Source organism: Mytilus trossulus, chromosome 11 (assembly GCF_036588685.1).
Source record: "Mytilus trossulus isolate FHL-02 chromosome 11, PNRI_Mtr1.1.1.hap1, whole genome shotgun sequence".
NCBI lineage: Eukaryota > Metazoa > Mollusca > Bivalvia > Mytilida > Mytilidae > Mytilus > Mytilus trossulus.
In genome coordinates, this window is record NC_086383.1 from 48,715,119 (window position 1) to 48,736,533 (window position 21,415).

The following is a 21,415-nucleotide window of genomic DNA, read 5'->3' on the forward strand; positions in this document are numbered from 1 at the left end:
TAATTTAAAAAATAATAGAATAACCTCATATCCTTTTAGTCAATATTATTTCTTTTTAAATAATTTTACAAATAACAAAGTCATGTTTATTTATCAATTCTGCTTGAAATAATATGTACAGAGAATACAGTCTTGTAATAAACTTGCTTTTTTCCTATATCTTTAAAATCTAAGACTATCAGTGGAACAAAAATCAATAAGTGTTAAAATATCTTGTCTGCAGGTTTCCTGGCGGACAGGATGCAAAAAAAGAATATCACATAATGTCTTCTTCCTGGTGAGTCGTGATTCCATCAATTGATAAAAGCATGTTATGTAGTGGACATGAAAACAACATAAATTTACTTTTATTGCTACCTACAGGGTTCAGATTTTTCCAAGTCATATAGGCTATTAAATAAATATATAAATGCATGAATTCATTTTGTAAAATGGACAGAAAACACGCATGGGGTCTTTCATATGTAGGGGTCACTATGGGGCAACCATTTAAAAAATAAAACTGTTGTATAATATACAACTCCTCACTTCAGAAAACTTTACTGACAGAAACCACAGGGTTGTAAAAACCTATAAATTTCTTACCCAAGATGCATTTACACACTGAAAGACCACCAGATAATGCAGATATTTTACAATAACTTGGTTCAAAGGTCATTTTGTAAAGTCATATCCAGAGAAAATTATGATTGATACACTATAAATCACAAACTACACTCCAAGGACACATTAATGCATCAGAAATCAAATGAAAAATTTATGTTAATGGGAAATAACTCTTGCAGTCTTAATTGCATGACCTTTCAATAAAATTGGACCACCTATTAAACACTTTAAATATTGAATAAGGAGGAAATCCTGTGGAACTGAAATTTCTGAACTGAATCAAACTCAATTAAATCCTTATTTGTAAGATAAACATATGTGTACAAATAAATTCAATGCTGTGCGAGTTGGAATTTAAATCCCATGTATAGGGTAGATACGCTTAAATGCCTTAAAGGTTACTGAAAATAACCGTGAGTGGGTAGGCAAGCATATCAAATGAATTCCACATCAATATTTATTTTCCAACCTTGAGAAATAATCAAATGGTGCAAGGCTCGGCATGGCTCCATGATAGATCAATACTTATTCCCTGCATTCAAGTGACAATCTGTTAACTAGAGGGGTACCAGAAAGGATTTCAATTTATAAAAAAATAACATTTACCATGTTATTATATATTGAATAAAAAATTTGAAACAAATATTTCTCTGAATTAGTACTTAGCATAAGTACACTGAAATATGATATTTGTATATACATTGTACAATGTACTTCTTCATTTTTTTTTAAATAAATAAAATTTTATTTAAAAAGTAGTGTCCATTGATTTTTACTACCTGTTCATCATACATGATGGATAGAAATTCTTTATTATAAAAATCTGTCCCCAAAAAAATGAAATGTACATTCCTCTAGTAACATGGAAGCACTTTGTAAGCCCTGGGGCATGTTCTACAAAATTTGGTCAGATCTGTATGCACAGAAGGTCAAACAAGGAGTTTAAACTTCTACTTTATAAACATTTGACAGTTATGAATTAGGTGATATTTTATGTAAATTTAGGAAGAATATATTCTTTTTATGACTATTAAAATTCGTTTTTTTAAAAAGATGTATTAGTATTTAAATAATGTTTTCTTCATTTTCTTTAAATTTCTATAAGACTGACATGCCTGTTTTGCAACCTATACAAAACATGTTTTTAAAAAAGAAGTTCTCAATTTCTATATACTGAAACCTTGAAATCTGATCTTTAAATATTTAAGACCCCTATAATTTATAAAGAAATAGGAGCAAGAGGGTAAAAATGAAAACTTATGGGAAGAATGAAATTTTGACTGATCGAGAAAGAAAACTGAGTTTGCTATTATTATTTTCTTGATATAATAATTTCAGAAAATTATCAGAAAGACAATTTGTCTCTGTGTGAAGCAGGACAATTGACTAAGTCTACATTGGGATAAATATGAGGCACAAAAAAACCCAACCAGAATAAACATAAAGAGACAGGAGAAATCTAAAAAGATGGACAAAAAAAAAAGTTAATGAAAAATAAACCCACACTACACAGAAAACAGAATACTGGGTTTCTCATTAAAAACTGCATGTAATAATTGACACTGCATTTGATGTGAACAGCAATCATTACATCTTAAGTGACATATATATTTTTAAAGTTCAATAGCTGCTCTTATCAAAGGTTATTTTTATTATAAATTAAACAAAAAAATGACTTAAAAGACACATATTTTGTAGATCAATAGTTGCATGTTCTAATATAAATTTATTTTTATATACGTATGTATAAAAAAACCTACACACATCTGTTCATAATGTTAAGTTTAGAAAAATCAATACAAACACAGCACTTCTAAGAAACTTATGTTCATCCTTACAATTTATATGTGTATTTATTTTCATGTACAAATGTTGTTTTTTTTAAATTGCAAATCTTTATTTTACAACAGGTGTAAATGTTCATAGTTTAATTTCAAAATCATTTTTACCTAGATATTAAATCTAATAATCTAAACTAAGGTTAAAAATATTACAGATAGAGAATAGATAAAAATTCAAAACATTATAGTTGTAAAATTTACAAAGCGTGAACGATTTTTCACTTTTAATTGATGTTGACGATGACAATGCAAGATTCGAAATAAATCAAACAATAATCATATGCAGATTTACCCAACGTGTGACTCCCACTCCTCGCTGAATTCACCTTGTACCGATCCTCAGAGATCCTTGATCGGAAAGATATTAATGATGCACAGATGACAACAACGATTAAAAAGTTTTCAAGTGCATGTTTAGAGGACTGTTTCCTTTTGAGGAGGCGTGGTGCATCATTTATCCTTTGAAAAAGATCTGCTTGACTCAAACTGTGAATCACTTGTCATTTTTCTGTAGCAATTATGGATAATATCACACACATTGTTAAATAGGTATCAAAAACATCATTGACAAATTAGCAAATTTCGAACCATTGAAACAGGTGCCATTATATTAGGCCAGATAATTGTATTCTATGATTTTCACCCAGAAAGAAGACAGCCATATGGGCTACTTGGATGTAAAGCTTAGCTAGCTAGAAGTCTTCAGTGTCTTTACACGAAAAAGTATAGTAACAAAGCACCAAACAAACATTGAATGCAGTGTTGAAGCTCTAATAGGTTAGCAACCATGTAACAAACAGACAAACAAACAAACCTACATACAATTGATACAGTTTAATGTCTGACAACAGTGGAAACAGTCAAATCTTATCCTTAGTTCTTTCAGAGACATATATACACATATATATATATGTCTCTGGTTCTTTCAAAATCATTTTTTGCTTTTAATTTAAATTTGCTTTTTAAAAATGTTAAAATATGTCTTGTTTTATAGAAAGTATCTGCACGAATAAAATCCTACAAATTACTCAGTTCACTTGATTATACTTCCATATTACACATAAGAAATTTTAGAAAATAAAATTAAACAAAAACAAGGGTACTTCTAATTTAAAATTGACATGAATGCAATTTAATTTTAATTTCAATTTAAAAAAGTTTTTGTTAATTTGAATTAGCCTTCAAGGATCCTCACTTTTATATAATATTTAACTTCTGTTCATTTTTTGACCTGGATGCAGAAGTTAAAGAACTATCAGAGATTAGCTTGTAATATGAAACAACTTGTTGGCAGAATAAAAACATCTTTTGCTTCTTTAAATAATCGGACAAGTGCAATGATCGTGAGGCTCTATATGATCCTATATGAGAGAATTCAGAAAAAAATGAAATTCCTGATGATTTGCTCATCTTAGACTAGAACTTTGAACATGTTATCTTTTAATAAATTATAGTCTAGTAATTGTATACTATTAAGTATTTTCTTAAAAAATGGTTAGATTATTATAAAAGCTTGATAAATCCTAAAACAAATCACTGAATCTAAAGAATGTGAGATCACGCTATGTCATCCTCATTATGATTTCATTCAAGAAAATTGGAACAATTATCCTTTGAAGTAAGAAACTATATAAATAATTATTTGCACATTTAAACTTTATTTTCTCTCTTTAATGTAAATTAATAAATCTTTCTACTTGTGAAGTTTTTTGGAAACATCTCAACAAAAACTGAAAGTGAATGACCAGCATAAAAATTGTGTAATTGCACTAAAAAAATGCATGATTCAAGAATTAGTCATTTTTGTAGGAAAATAATGAAAATTTGACAAAAATGTTAGGATAGGTTACAGCTGTGTAAAATTAATGTGGTAGCTTTGAAGGGTACATGCATTCAGTTGGTTTAGGACTTTGCTTAAAAGATAAAGCAAGGTTTTAAAATCTGATTAAAGTAAGATACAAGGTTTTAAAATCTGATTAAAGTAAGATACAAGGCATTAAATGCCAATGAAAAAGCAACCGAACAACACTATTAACATATACAAGTCAGCATACAGACTAACTGAGTCCTCAATAAAAGACCAGTATATAACCAATGTGTCAAGCTCAAAATTCGCCTTAATTTTCGATAAGTTCTGCATAAATTTAACAAGACATAAATAAATTTCTAAAACTTTTTAGACTTTTTTATTAAGAGATTCATTCACCAGAAAAACTTTAACCAAAAAAATAGATCTTGACAACCTGGGATGATCTCCTTACCTTGAGGAGGGATATTATACCAAATCTCTGAAAAAAAGTTTTTTTGTGAGGTGTAACTTATTCATAATCTTGCATAATTTTTTCTGCCAAAAAACAACCATTCATTATGTTTCCTTCAAACCAGACTATCAAAAAATGCATTTAGCAAACAAACAAAAATATTTTCCCAAAATAACAAATAACCATTAATACAGAAGCTCATTCAATATTATTATATTTTCAAATTATTTCTAGGTATACCCTTCTTGAACCTCTAAAAAAGTTTATTGCATGAAACTGATTTTGGAGATTTAGTTTCTGAAAATGATCTATTCCTGTACCAGTCAATGTGCACATACTACTTATAGTCAGGAGCCATTCAACTCTGGCCTACCAGTTATTGAAATTTAATAATGAGGGTCAATTCAGGAGGAAATTAAACTGTCACTAAAAAATGATTTAAATCAATTAGATCATGTCGATTTCATTCAAATCTGCCATATTAATTCATGATTGTTGACCTTGTATTGTAAGTTCACTAAAAGACTGCACTGGTACAATCAGAAGCTTGTTTGAAGTTGTATCCATTTTGAAAAAACCTTGAGGTCACTTTTTCTTCTCCTTTTTCATTAATTATAAATTTTCTGTCATCTGACAGTTAATATTTGTGTTTTTGTGTAAGATCACATTTAAAAGTTCAAGGCTTCCTTGTACAAACTTGCTTTTATGATGCAGCGATTAAAGTTTTATATTTGTTGGTGTCGAACACCTTCGGCTCTTTTCATAACTGATAATTTTTTCATTGTCCTTATAGTTATTCATTCAAAAGTATGTTAAATTTTTGAAAGTCACTGCAGTTACAGATTATTTTATTCAAGATTTCTGCTTCCTTTACAAATTATAAATACATGTTCCATTTAAATTGAAACCCAATGATATATCTTTGATCATCTTTCGATCATTTTAAAGATACTGTAAATTTAAATTAATGGTTACAAATATTTGTGGATTGAGAAAAAAAAAGTTTGCATAATTGTGGATACTTGATTGCATGGTTTGTTACTGTTATTCTAAATATTAAAAATTTTCTTTTTGTTTCATCAATTTTTTTTTTAGAATCCTGCAATGAATGATGCTGAATCCAAAGCAGTCTAAATTGACCAGTACTGACCAGTTTTGACCGGTACTTACTGCCGGTGCCAACCTTTACAGTATTTATAGTTCCAGTTTCCTTTATATTTTAAAAATGTCAGTTTCTAAATAACATTTTTCATTAAGTTTTGTGAAGATTTATACAAGAGGCTACCTGATGTATACCTGGCCATTTATATTGGATTATTTATCTCATAGATGCATGATTTTCTCACTTATGACAAAGTCGATGCCAGTTGAAAAATGCATTTTCTTTTTAATTTCTTGCTTTAACTGAGTCAGTCGTTCAGATTTTTTTTTATATTTCAATGATCGTTTTATATTTTTATGTTTAAATTCAGTTTGCCTAGGATTTATATCAGTATTAAAACGAAAGCATGTATATATGGCTGTTTATCGTCCAGTGGCAAATTAATTGCTTAATCCAGGACCAGCTTCGAAAGATCACCAAGATTTTTTATGCTTATTGTATATTGTCAAGCATCAACAACTTAATAACTCAAAAATTCTAAAAAAAAAAATAAAAAAATAAATGTTTATTTTGAAACTTCCAAGAGTGTGGACCAAGAAAGATGCAACCTTCGTTATAAGATTTTATTAACGGAGTTAAAAACATTTTTATTAGAATTCATTCTTATTAAATTCATTTAAATCTTTAAAAAATCAACTTACCACAATTTCTGTTCAATTAAATTTGTGATAAGGTTTTATCTTCAATAATCCGTGGGAAACTGCGCTTATTTCCTGAACCCTATATATATACAACCGTTAGTTTTCCATGAAAAATCAATCTATTCCGTGCAGGAAATGACAATGCCAAAAGCTTCGACAGAAGTCAATTTTATGTAAACAAACTCCAGCTTTTATAGTGATACCTGGCAACTTTCTTTTCAAACAACATTTAGGTGCTAATACAGTGTAAATTTCTTATGAGAAAAAAAAATATGACCTTCTTCAACGTCTCTTAATTATATTGCAGTTTGTTTTTCAGGATCAAAAAAAACTTGACAAAAACAAAAGTGTTAAAAAATGATGCGGAAGCTGATTTAACCTTTAGTTTCAATACCTGGAAACAAGTCGTATATGGGTAGACATGTTAAAAGTGCAGTTTGGCAGCTGCTTCCGTTTCGGAAAGACCTTTGACTGACCTTTACTTACACCAGTAGCTGTAAGCTCTACATCATGCATGTCCAAAAATGTGACGATATTTTACAGAAAAACTGAGAAAAGGACCTAGATTATGCTACCCTAATTTTAACACAAGAAAAGTAGTTGTCCAGTTCTGATACTGTATAGATTTGCTCTCAGTTCATACACTGCATGTGAGAGCTAGCATGTTGTTCCTTATAAAATGTATAAAGTTCAAGATTTTCTAAAAAGTGTGTCAGGATAAGAGCTCAGTCGATAATTCACTTTTCATATCACATTCACTACAAATCTATCCTCATTTCTTTATTTCTATAACTTTCAAAAATAAGGTTGTTTTTTTAAGAAAGAAAAAACGAAAAATGCATTTTCTTCAAATTATTCTACAGGAAATTGCCAAATAAGTGATAATAAATAGGTCTGGGAAACGTCATGCCGTAAACTTGACAATATTATTTTTTCTAAAAATATATAAACAATAAATTAATACCCAGTTATCTGGAATAAAACAAGTGCAAGTAATTGAAATCAAAAGTTTCATACCTTAAAATTTAAGAGACCACAAGAGCCAATGTAAATAGTTCCTCAGATCTTCTTCAAATGCAAAGGTAAGAAAATAGACCAAGTTGAATGAAGTAATATCTAAGGAAGAGCACTTGTAAAAAATTTACATTTGAAAAGGATAAAGGCCAGCTGTCCACTAGTAGTTATTTAATTTAAAATTTAGCCAAAAAATAACTATATGCAGACCAAGAGGAGGGTCAAGTAGCCCAAGGCAAGAAACCAAAAACTTCACATAAAAATGTCCAGTCTCAGGGACTTTTTTTTTCATTTGATATGTTATTAAAATCTCTCTTGCTGAAAAAAATGACAGAAATTAGAAAAAAACGGTTTAAGAAGTCAGTTCATTATTGTCCATCTCAGTCGTAAATTACAATTAATGAATAATACATTTCATGTTCTCGTTGAGTAACTTTACATTGTATATAGGATAAACGAACATGTGCCTCTTTCTCTCAAAACACGATTGGTCGGGACACCATTAACCTCGGTCCAAGAAATCCATAAAAATCCATTGTACATTTGCCCAACAATTACGCCAGCTTTTCAACAATTACAAAATATGCTGTCCACAGTTACACCTGGCTTAAATTAATGTTTATAAATGATGTTTTTTATGGCATAAGTTCACACTGACGTTATAATAGTGGCCATAATGATCACATTTCAATATCTAGTGTCCAATCTTAAATTGGACTAGATGTTACCCTGTACAATTTATGATATCACCAAGTACCAATTATTAAGATGTCCAGGGACTCCATGATTTCAACTGCTTCAGGCTAAGAATAACACTAGACTTGTCAACGCTTGTTTCCTCAAAACATGTTTCCAATTTCATTAAAGATTTTGAATTCTTAATATTTTCAAATAAAGTTTTCAACATCTAACTCTTGTAACTGTTACATGACCTTCGTCTTTATTGCAAACAGGGAAATTTATTCATTTTCACACATTGATTAATTAAATCTGAGAACATAACTGTTTACTTTACACTAATATAAATTAAAGATGGCACTGAAACTATATAAGTGTGAAAATTTGGAATCTAGAACTTAAAAAAATTAATTGTCCATACTTTAAAAAAAATCTAATCTCTCTTTAAAATGTTTAAAATTTAGCTGTTTTTATTAGTACGATTATATACTTGATAATGTACATTACTTTCTAAGTGTGAAAATTTCGAAGAAAAATAATGCAAAATCTTATGAATTGTCACTTCTTTATAAAAAACAACATTTAAAAAAAAATAAAGCCATTCTTGTAAGTAATAATAAAATTCTTGAATAACATGTAAATTGACAATAAATAAAAAAAAAAATGTCATTGAGTCCTTTTCAAATTCCTGACAAATTTATTGCTCACATATTTTATTTACCAATTTATTTATCTACTTATCTTCAATGTGACTTGAGGTGTCACACTAGATAACCTAATTACACAACTGTTTACATGCAAATCACCACCTGTTATACATGCATAATCGTACATGTGTACTTACATGTATTATTCATAAATCCTGCCATGTGTACATGGAGATTTTATAAAACCAATTAGCAAATTGTATTAGTCATAAATTGTTAATGAAATCAATATTGATTGCACAATTTTTTTAGGTCCTTAATTAACAGGTAACCAGTTATAATTAGAAATGTGGTTGATCATAAAAAAAAATGTAAATATATGTGGTTTATCAATATTTTTTTTTTAAATCTATTTACCAAAATGAGTATTTCTTAAAAAAAAAAAACCAAAAAAAACTTTGATTCAAGAATACTCTATAAAAAATGTCAGGAGTTTTTCATGATGCCAAATAAAACATAACCATTGTCCCTAAATTAATGAAAATTTACTGTGAATTAATATATTGATAGTAGGTTATACTGTTTCAAGATAAAATTACCTCTATGAACTGTTACTATAATACACATATGAGAAACTATTTTTCTTTTGATTGAGAAAAATCATTATTTTGTTAGAATAAAAAAAAATGCTTTCCATGTGTATCACCCACCCACACAAAATGGTCATAACATTGAATTGAATTGAGTTTCAGCCTTCAATAAATTGTTCATATTGGTAAACAACAATTCACTTGTGTAAACAAACAACTTCCACATTTTCACCTGTGTAAAATTACGCTTTAAAAGCATGTTTAAATTAATATTGTAAAATAAAACAACATTGATTTTATGCCTTTTAAGAAAGAAGTGCACTGTGGTCCAGTATATTGACCTATTCTAAAAATCAATGGTCAAAAATGTTTAATTCATAAAGTTCAATAATTACGTCAATTCACTTTTAACATTTTAAATTTTGTTTTCATAATGATTTCCAATCACAATGTATATGAACAACATAAAAGAGGAAAAAATGAAGTCAAAATTGAAAAATAAACAACAAAACTACACACATACCTTGCAATGCAAATTTCTACTTTTAAAAGTTCAAAACATGTAGATCTTCTTACTATCTAAGTGGTCACCGAATTGTGCAATATAAGTGTAGATAAATACCTACAGGTGTGACACCACAGGTTAACAATAGATGTTCATTAGTTGAGTAAAACCTTTGTCACTACATGTAAACCCTGCACCAGGCAGTGCTGTTTTCAGAGTCAATCAAATTTGTTTTGTTAAGAGCTAATTCTCACCTATCAAAAGGTATGCAAGATTACACAACTGTCCACAATAGAATACAGGTAAAGTCCTTTGTTATGGTCAGTTTTCTATACAGGTGCATATTACAATGTAGACTGTCCAGTCATTTTGATTATGTAGGGGAGAATTCAATTAAGACTGTTTTGTTTGGGGCTAAATTCTTCACCTAGGTACAAATTTCTGCAGTGTTTGTTAAATCTGTTTGATTACACCATAGAAAATAAAAGAAAACTAGACTGATTGGCTATCTATAAAATGATAAAGAATTTCTACTTTGTTGACCAGTTAAGTGGTCAGTTAGTGGCCTGAGGGTGGTCAATTTTACTGTACAAGGGATTGGTTCTGGTGTGGGAAATGACTTGTTATTTTTACAATTGAAATGCATGACAAATTTTATATAGGTAAAATAGAAACATTTTAGTCATTAAGTGTTATGATATAAACAGCCCTACATTTAATGCTTTTAACCGAAAGAAAACTGTCTCTACTATTTAGAGAGTACAAGTCCACATCAAGTTGCAAGAAGGTCACTTGTGATGTCATCAACATATCTACATCTATAAACTTACTACATTAAATCCAAATTAACATCTTTGTAAACTATATCTTGTCCAAAAATACATCTTTTTGATTAAGCCTAGGCAAACATCTTAAAAATGAGGCTATTTTTGCTTTTTTGCACCATATGCAAGTATGTGAAGTCTTAAAGCCAAAATAAATAAAAAAACAGACAAATGAATTATTCAGAATGTTTTTGGGTATATTTTTTATTTTTAAATTCATGAGGCTTCATACAGGTTCTTCATTATTTCCATCTAGTGGATTACATCTTAGTTGATGTCATCAAAGTAGATTTGCCTACAGAATGTTTATTGGTTCCCAAAGAATCAAAGAACTAAAATAGCAATTTAAAGATATGAAACTTGAAGTTTTTTTTAAATGTGTTTTGCAATTGTTCAGAAAATGTATTTTCAGATTTTTTCTGATTAACCTTTTTTTAATTTGACAAAAAAATGAATTAAAACCAGCATTTTGATATTAAAAAATTAAACCATTGAAATAAAATACATTTTCTGTTTTATTTACCTCAGAATAACACTATAATTTTTTATGTATTAACATTTGTATATTTTTTTTTTTTTGGGGGGAATAATCATTTATTGTGGAAGGCTGTAACTTCAAACTTTTTCATTTTCAATTGCTTTCTGGATGAATAATGTCTCAACGACAATCAAAAGTCATCTTTTTATTTTTATTAAAGGAGAAGGAAACCCAAAATAAAATATGTGTTTATATCAAAGAATAGTTTGAAAAAAGTAGTGAAATTTAAGCGTTTCTTTTTTTTAAATATATCTTATAGAATGGTCAAATGGGCAGATTCAAGTAGGCAATTTTGCATTTCCTGCCGTTTCATGGGCAGAGACATTTTGTGGAACTCTTTAAAATTGAAGAGCACAAAGATCGTAGTTTGCTACGTCTCTGTCTATTCCGGTTTTCCCGCTAGACATGTACGCTGAAACAACACAAGACACACGTAATTTCTCTCATCGCAAACAGATTATGCCTTCCTGTCAAGCCATTCATTATACAAATACAAAAGGGAGGTGTGATAAAAGCTTTCAAGTGGGTTTCCTTCCCCTTTAAGTTAAAACAGTCTTAGACCTGCAATGGTTATACATATATTATATTGCTCTACATCACTGTTCATAGAAATTACTCTTTACATGTTCATAGTAACCATACAAGGGAGTTTCTCTATTTTGATTTGAAATAAGAGTATATTTATTCAGTAGAAAACCATTGAAATTTTTGTACATATATGCTTTGGCCATATTCATAACTGTTATAAAGGTAATGGGCATGCCACAGCAACTGATGACAAAGGTTCACAGAATGATTTAAATAAGGGTACAGGTTACATCTAAAGGACAACCAAAAGCTATTTATTTCTGGTATTTTTGTCATATAGCTCTTCAACGGTTTCGGTACTTATACATCTTTTCAGTTTTCAAATGTTTGGCTTTGAGCGTTCCAGATGACGGTAAATCCAGAAAAGCGCTTCGAACACATAGAATTATTAAACATGTTGTTTTCAATTTATTACGCTACCGAAATTTAACTAATATCCTTCCTGTAAGTAACTTAATATATGCTAACATTACGCCAATACTGCACTGTATTGTCAACATTCTAATATTTTTATTCTTTAAAAAAAGTTCTTTAATAAGTTTGATTTTATTAGCCAAAGAAATTAAATCAGCATTCAACCATGAAATTTTTTTGCAAATTAACACGTCAAATTAAATTTCGATTATCGCTGCAAGACAACTTCCGCATTTAAATTCCATTCACAACAACAATTAACATTCTATGTGCATAAAGTGCAAGGTCTTTAATGATAACAAAACCTCAAGGTTGAATAACATTGCTGTATCGATTTCAATTTAATTTAATCGTGCACTGCAGTGTGTAAATCTTAGTGCAACTATACTCGGGACGTTTTAAGTGCGCCAGCATTGATATTTTGCGACGTTAGAGTCGATCGGAACAGTCTTATTTTTATATTAAGACGATGTTATATGGAATCAATATAAAGTTTCTTGCACGACAGGATTTTGTTTACGGAAAAAAAGGTATAATATTTTACATGCAAGGATTATTTTTAATTGCAGACCTGTTCTAAAGCAGTATTGGAGTAGTTGACAGCTTATTTTGCCTTGATTGCTTTTTAACAATTGATATTTCCAAACATGCATCAGGTTTCAAGCGCCATTTAAGGATTTTTTTCTTCGGAATGTGCATATGGCGTCTGTGTCATAAAAGCTTCCATTTAATGTTATTAGCTAAAGTCAGGCAATTACGTTTTCTCTGTTGTATTGTTTGACATTTTGTTATCTGGGGGTTTAAGAGCTAACTATATAGTACGAGTTTTCTCAGTGTCTGCTGAAGGTCCATAAACAGTCAAACCTGTATTAAGTAGTCACTAGTTGGAAGTATCAAAAGTGACTGCTTCATCAAGATAAACTTTCTTTTTTTTAATTTAAATAAGGCTGTTAGTTTTCTCGTTTGAATTGTTTTCAGTGTCTAACAGGGCCTTTTATAGCTGACTATGCGGTAATGGGCTTTGCTCATTGTTGAAGGCCGTACGGTGACCTATAGTTGTTAATGTTTGTGTCATTTTGGTCTTTGGGGATAGTTGTCTCATTGGCAATCATACCACACCTTCTTTTTTATATTTAAAACAAACAAAAAAAAAAAAATTTCGACATTGACCATCACCAGAATGTAGGCAATTGTTTTAGTGAGTTGAGTTGGTAGAGTTTTCCTATAGAATTTGCAACTTATGTCTTCCCAGAGTGTATGTATGTCCCTGCCTAAGTCAGGAGCCTGTATTCAGTGGTTGTTGTTTGTTGCTTGCATATTTGTTTTGCATAATCATTCTTTTATTTTTTACTCTAATTCAGCTGTTAGTTTTCTCTTTTGAATTGTTTTACATTTGTAATTTCAGGGCCTTTTACACAAGTACAGTGACCTACAGATGTTAATTTCTGAGTCATTTGTCTCATTAGCAATCATGCCACATCTTCTTTATAAGTAGACTTCAGTTAGACAATTGATTGTGTCATATAGTTGCTTATATATTTTTAAATAAATATCTGGTTCAACAAGTGTGTGGATATTTGTAGAAAGTTTGCACTGTATATTTTTCTCTTATGAATCCCAAGAAAAAAACCCAAAGCAAACATTTGTGTTAGAATCAGATTTTCATTAAATATTCTGTATAGCATCGTAAATTATAAGAATGGGCTGACATATGACAAAATCTTTGATTGATCAGAATTTAGTTACAAAATACAATATGCAAAATAAAAACTTGATTCATCATACCATACAACGTTTTTATAAAAAAAATATAACATTTTTGAAAGTAGCTTAATCAGTTCTCTTTCTAAAGTACATAGAAAAATAGTCCCTTTTTGGTTACTAGTTTTTTTCAAGGGCCTGTTTCGACAGGCATGGCAAATCCTAATATGTTTTTTCTTCATTTTGAAAATTGGGTGTTAATGGCAGATATTTGACGATAACTGATACATTTATTCACCACTTTTCCTAGACTTGTGACAGTTATGAGGGTTACAGTGACATAGTGTACAAACACCTACCAGTATCTTTAGTCGATGTAAGGACTGTATATTTTCCTCTTAAATTTCTCTTTGACTATTTTAGAGTTGGGTTGCTGTCTCGCTGACACTTACCCACATCTCTTCATAGTCATATAAGTTTGGAAACGTTATCATTATTACAGTCACTAAAAACATGTTTTTTACATTTTTATGATGGTTTCAGATTTCATTCTGCAGAAATGTAAATTCTGAGAATTGAAAAGGTCAAAAACACCATGTCTCTTAATTGTGACAAACAGATTTTCACCTGTTGCACCCGTGTAACATGTGATGAAACAGTCCAGCATTCTGTAAATATTATGACAGAAGTGTAAAATCTGTTACACTCTTCACACTACATGAGAACTCAAGAAATGTAAAAAGTTCACTATGCTATTACCATAATATTGTAGTGTAAATATGTCATACAAAATTCTACTTCTGGCTCTCAGCAATATTCGTTGATAACCACTTAATTTAACAATTCACTTACATTGTATATTCATCCAAAATTTCAACTTATTATTTACCCCAAAAAGTTCTAATTCAGCTCAAATCCAGCAAACACTGAGATCTTTGTTTAGGAGAATATCAATTTCAGATATGGGAGAACAAACTGAGTACCAAATAACGGCAACAGTAGTATGTTCAAAACTCATAAATCGATAGAAAAAAAATAATCCAGGTTACAAACTAAAACTGAGGGAAATGCATTAAGAGAACAACACAACATTAAAATGTTACACACACAGAAACGAGCTAAGCATTAGACAAAATCTGAAGAGAATAACAAATATAACATCAAAACTGAATACATGTTTTGGGGATAGAAAAGTACAGTGAAAGTCTTATAATATTGTGAATTCACACTCAAATAAAAGAGGAAATAAACGACACAAAAGAAACCTTTTCAGCTGGGGTATCTTCATGAACATCCCCTTTTTGTGTGTGGGGTCTTTTAATGTAATTATCAATTTCACATTGAACTTTTTCCATTATTTATAAATCTAATATTCTTGCCACAAAAAAGTAAAAACAAAAGCAATGTGCAAAGTCTTATCAAGAAAAAAACAGTACTCTTTAAGATACTCTGATACTTAAAAATAACAATTTGAATATTCAGATAGCTTCAAAACATATCAAATTTTCAAAGCCAAGGCCAAGATCGTAAATTGTAAAAAAGATTGAGGTCAAAATATTAACAATGATTAATTCAACTGTACAAGCTCTGCACCGAGCCTAAAGTGTGTCAGATGCAACCGATCTCATTGTAAGGGTCAATTAGGATGTAATCAGCCGGAAATGTAAAGTGTCTTTTTGTGACTCCTTCAAATAATGTTTTCTGCATGATATAAGGCTACAAACTTGATCTTTTTTCTGTGTGTTATTATTGTACAGGTCAACTAAGCCATAATGGTAGGCTATCGGGTGTCAAAAAGGGCAAAAAAGTTACAATATGTCCTTTGTACTTGGGAATTTTCTTTAACTACGTTGCGTCACCTGATCATTCTAAAGATGAAATGAGTATTCATAGGTCAAGTGCTCGAATAAAAAGACAAACAATAAAAAAAGAAAGAAAAAAGGCCAGTAGCACTTTACGATTCAATATTATGAAAAGTTACATACAAACAAAGCAATGTAAACATGATCCACGTCAAAAAGATTTAGTGAATAACTGAAAGGGACATCATGAATGAACATACCTAATACTCAACGTGAAATGACTGATTAGCACAACATTTTTGTCTTTAGACATTTTTTTACTTCTTAGATTTTCATATTTGATTCTGACCATAAATTGTTGACTTTTGAGTACTGGTATAAATAATAAGAATACTTAAATCTCCAGTTGTTTAAAAATTCCTAAAATTAAAAGGAAAGACAAATTTCAAATAATCCTGTTAATCAACCAAATCATACAAGAACTCCATAAATGATTTGTTCTGTTTAAAAATAAAATATGAATGAAAAGTTTTCTGATGCCTACAGAATATGCATTTAAGCCAATATAACTTGCCGTTTTGTGAATCATGACGTTTTGTAAATCATGACAAGTTGTCTTGTCCTTCCTCTCATATCTATCAATGTTTGCATAGTTTAATAACCTGCAACTTTTTCCACTGAATGATTCTTTTAAAGCTATTCAAATAAATTTATGATACTGTTTTTGCACCTTAATCGATCATGAATCAAACAGAAAAACATTTTAAACTCCTACTCATGCCGAACTGAGAGCCCATTATCTTTGTAATATAAATTACAGTTAAAAGTTTCATAATAACATCAATTTACAATTTAAAATTCATTTAAGTAAATACAGGATTTATTTGATATTTTTATAATTGCTTCTTACATATTTCATTTTATCACGGTAATGAGTTTTTGGAATATAAACATTTTCACATTTTTAAGGCCAATTTTAATACCATAATAATCTTTATAGCTATTTTAATTTGCAGCTCCCCGCTGAGAACCTCTTAGTGCAATATCAATGATTTGCTTTGCACAATTTACCTATAATAAATGCATAATTGTTCTGCCCCAATTTTATTCTAAAGTGTGAACAATACAAATCAATGATTGTATATTGATCACCTAAAAACCAATTTACAGTGTTATTATCTCCCTTGGATCAGCATAAGGTTGTTATGATAATTGATTTTACGATGTTGAATTTAAAATTTTAAGAATCTACGTTTCTACGTTTCCATTAATGAAACCTGGTATAATATGTACTATGCACTTTAATATGTCAATGTCTTACGCAAATATTTTTAAAGATCGTTAATCGTTTACTAATGGTAACCCTGAGGGAAATAAACATTACCCGATTTAATATTGCACATCTCATATTTTCACCTTAATCATGATTATCATATTTCAGTCAAAATAGATCTGAAACGTACACAACAATTGTAGAGTATTACACCCACAGCCAAGTATTCTGACTATTTAAACATAATACAATTTACCAACCAATTTCAAATTGAAAATTTATTGATTAAAATTTAAAAATCCACCCTGATGGCCCCCTACTGATATAGGTATGCACAGAGATAATTTCTTGTACACTGCAAAGATAAAACTTGACCCATTTAATTACACAAACACAGGTGCAAATCATCTGTACTACCTATGTATGTGAACTAAATATTTAACCTCTTACCTTATGAGTAAAAAAATCCATGATATGTAAGGATGTCCACCAGTGAAAATCTGGTGTCCACCACTGACTGACCACTCCCTCTATGGTCAGTCTGATGCCCCTTCATTGCCACCTCCTTTTGGTCAGTCAGTAAATATAAGTTGTTCTACTGAGGGATTTTTTTTTCAGGCCACTTGCACCACACGTTTTTTCTTATGGACACTGCTATAGCACATTATTTGGTTCCACTTGATCTGCACATGTCAGTCACTGTGAAATATACATGGATATGTACATTTAAATAACATATTTAACCAATTAATGAGGGGCACCTGTCAAGGGTGTACACTTTTCCTTATATAGTATTTATGCTACTGTAAAAAAGAAAACATCTGCTAATTATGATTCAAGCCTATAAACATTTTTTTTGTGTTAAATTTAAAAGTGAAATTAAAACATTCATCAATTTTTTTTCTGATCTTTATTGAGTTTTAAAAAAAATGAAATTTCTTTAGCACATGTGTTCCAAATTCTCAAATAGAAACAATGACAAAACATTTTTTATTAGATTTTTTTTTTTTACTAAACTTGGCTAATTCCAAATAAACCCTTAAAATACCTTTCAATTTTACCTTCTGTAATGTCCGTTTATTTATAAACAATGCTCTCTCTCTCTTATAGATTTATATCAAACAATCTTTTTCCATTTTTAGAAATACTTCCATGAATTTATTGACAAACGCCCAAACAAATATTAACATCCTTTATATTTACACAACTAACATATACTGAAAAAATGACGAATTATCCTTGAATGCATATTGGAAGCTTAATAAGCATGTTCAAAGCATCCTGAAAGCTTTAAAAGCCTTTCACATATTTAATAATTAACCATTGCCATTGATTTTTTTATTGAGTGGGCTAACTTTCTCTTTGGTGTTTGCGCTGCAGTTTGAATGACTGCAACGGATACAAAGGATTTCGTGCAAACCGTTACATGATATTTCGAAATTCTGCAACAGCTGTGGTATCTAATTACTGCCCGTTATGGACATATCGATGAAGTGATTTAATTTTTTTGCAGGGAGATGAGGGTATTTTTTATAACTGCCATTTTTTATTTTCAGTGCACTTAAAATCTATACAAGCAAAGATTCACGTTTCTAACATGCATATTTATGGATCAATCATTAACTCGACATAAAAAAAATGTAGTAAAATTTTGTTCCTTTGAGTAAACAAACAAAAAAGGTTGCAATTAAGTTTTTTGTAACGGGATGGTGGCAATTAAGTTTTTTTGTAACGGGATGTTGGTGGTTCATGCTGTTTGACATCTTCTTTAATTTTGACTGCACAAGAAATCAATGCATTTGAAGGTCTGATTGAGGTTTTGATCAAACACTTCACAGCAAAACAACTGACTAAATTGTTATTTCATTGACAAAATGAAGGATTGGACTATAATCCTTTTATATTATCACAAATTTTAAGTTATTCAATAGCACATTTATATTTGGAGAAAAAAAATAAACCAAATATGTACTAAGCATTATAGATAAATTAACATGTTTCGGAGGTAAACTTCTGTGTTTCAACTTTATATATTAAATTAAAAGTGGTACGTTTCTAAAAGAAAAGAGCTATATTCAAGACACGACTTCACATGCAAAGATTCTTCATAGTATTTAAAAAAAATATTTTCTGAAGATATTTCTTGCTTCTCCCACCTCGAGCATATCTTAAGTTAGTAATTATTCCAAAACATTTTTGATTCATACTAAATTATTTTACCATGTCTTTCAATAGAATTGAACATATTTTTTTTAATAATTCAGAAAGTTTCTTGCTATAGCATGTATAGTAATTTTTCGGTTTCAAAAAAATGGTAGAACAAAATTGAAATCTCACATCAAATAATTATTTATGTTGAGATAAATTTCATTCTATAAACAGTAATGTTGTCCTCTGAAGCAAATGTTCAGTGAACGGGCTCCAGCACCTTTCTAAACTCCAAGACAATGTACTAAATTCAAACCTTAAAAAAAACTTATTTACCTCCATCAATATTAAGAAAATTCCAACCTTTTTTTCAGTTTTCAAGTGACACACCTAACATTATTTGTAATGAAACTGACACAAACAAAGGAAATAACTGACCACAGGAAGTTTTTGACCAGGAAGAAAAATAGCCCCATGTGTAAATTCAAAGAATTTATTAATCATGTCATTATACATTTTCTTTAAAAAAAAGTCTTTGGTGTCCAAAATGAAATTTAGAAAATAGTTTCCTATTAAAGCCAACTGAGTAGTAAATCTTTTTTCTCTTAAAAATATACATTTCTGTATCAGTTTTTTTATATGTCTGGTAAATTTCAATACACAGTACTGTTAAATTAAATGTAGATGTCCTTTCCTAACAAAAAGAAAATCAACCCAACTTTAAAGTCACAAAAAAAGGAGTCTTTAAGGAGAAACACAAATCAATGCTCAACTCCAATGCTACTTTTTCTTTGGTGTGGCCTTAGATGTATGTGACCTCTTAATTTTCAACAAATCTATTGTTTTAGTTTTGTACTCTTCATATTTATATACTGAGAAGGCCAATTAGTCATGATTTAATTTGTTTGGCCTACTACGTTTTTATTTTTAGTTGACAATACAATTTATAATGGTCATCTAACTAACTTCCCCTTGTCGGAATAAGAAAATTTCCTGTTTGCCAAAAGTACCACTTGTACATGTATGCACAAACTTAGATGTGGGAAATGAAAGTGAAATAGAGAATTATCTGCTATGATTCCCAAGAAAAAAAGTTAAAACACAATTTAACCTTTGTAAAGATGAGCAAGAAGTAGATAAAATCCTAGGCTTGAAAAGATGGCGTAAAAAGCATAAAAGGCCTTGCTAAATCAATAGGATTGATCTTTTAAATGTCATTTTTTGTCTTTAATTTTTCATGGCAGCCAGTTTTATTAGTTTAGTCAACAACATACATATGTTCAAGCTACAGAAAGCTATCGTCAGGTTAAATGGTCATTCTGTTTACAATACTCCCTTGATAGAAAAATGGCGAAAAATCTCAAGATGTAAAAAAACCAACGTAGTTTCAAAAACAAGATTTAACTGGTTATTAAACTCTACGATAATGTGTCTGTAAGATAAACATTCTAAAAAAAGACTAAATAAGTTGGTTTAAGAGAAATCTGAATTTCTTGCGGTGTGTTATAAGAATAAAAAGATGTGGTATGATTCACGGCTTATGAGACAAACAAATGTTGTAGAAGTTTTTTATAGGTCACTGTACGACAAGTTGACTACTGTCCAACAAACAGAATGCAATCTTGTCACTTATCAACAATATGAACTAAGCTGCAAAACTATAACAAAGTCATTCAAGTGTAAAATGTAGGTCAAAATTACTCAAATTAACTAAACTAAGCATTTTACTTATAATGAACAACTCTAGAGGTAAAATATCACTGATTAATTTGTTAGCACACGGAACCTAATTTCCTCTAAAATATCCCCCCCAGCATATATATTGTGTGATTTAGTTTATATAAATCAAAGGTCTTTATTCATAAATAAAAGAAAACCAAAAACACCTTTTTTGGAAGAAAATCCTGATTTAAAAATGAAAAGATAGGGGAAAAATTCATTCTCTTTCTTTTATCTACTGACCAAATTTTACCTTTTCTCATACTATCTTCTTTTTTTTTAATCTCATTTTCAGTTTACTTCAATTTGTATGTTTCTGCTCCAACTTTTTGTGTGTGAACCCTTCTCTTTCAAATGTGCACACAAGGTTATTCCCTTATGTTACTACGTAAAAAAAAATCTAACCATATCAAAAATGTAATACTATTGTTCTCAAGTCATGTTAATCATAAATTTCAATGTT

The 21,415-nt window shown here is 29.7% G+C and overlaps 1 protein-coding gene across 12 annotated transcripts in view; it reads right to left on the reverse strand.

The window, feature by feature from the left end:
• The window catches only part of LOC134691255 (zinc finger protein 271-like), a 67,481-nt gene that overhangs the window by 10,684 nt on the left and 35,382 nt on the right, over positions 1-21,415 (reverse strand). For 8 of the 12 annotated variants that reach the window (XM_063551650.1, XM_063551653.1, XM_063551652.1 and 5 more), the window contains one exon: positions 17,536-17,784. The gene's annotated coding sequence lies outside the window, so the exon portion shown is untranslated. The other 4 variants (XM_063551656.1, XM_063551646.1, XM_063551658.1 and 1 more) reach the window with 4 other exon arrangements.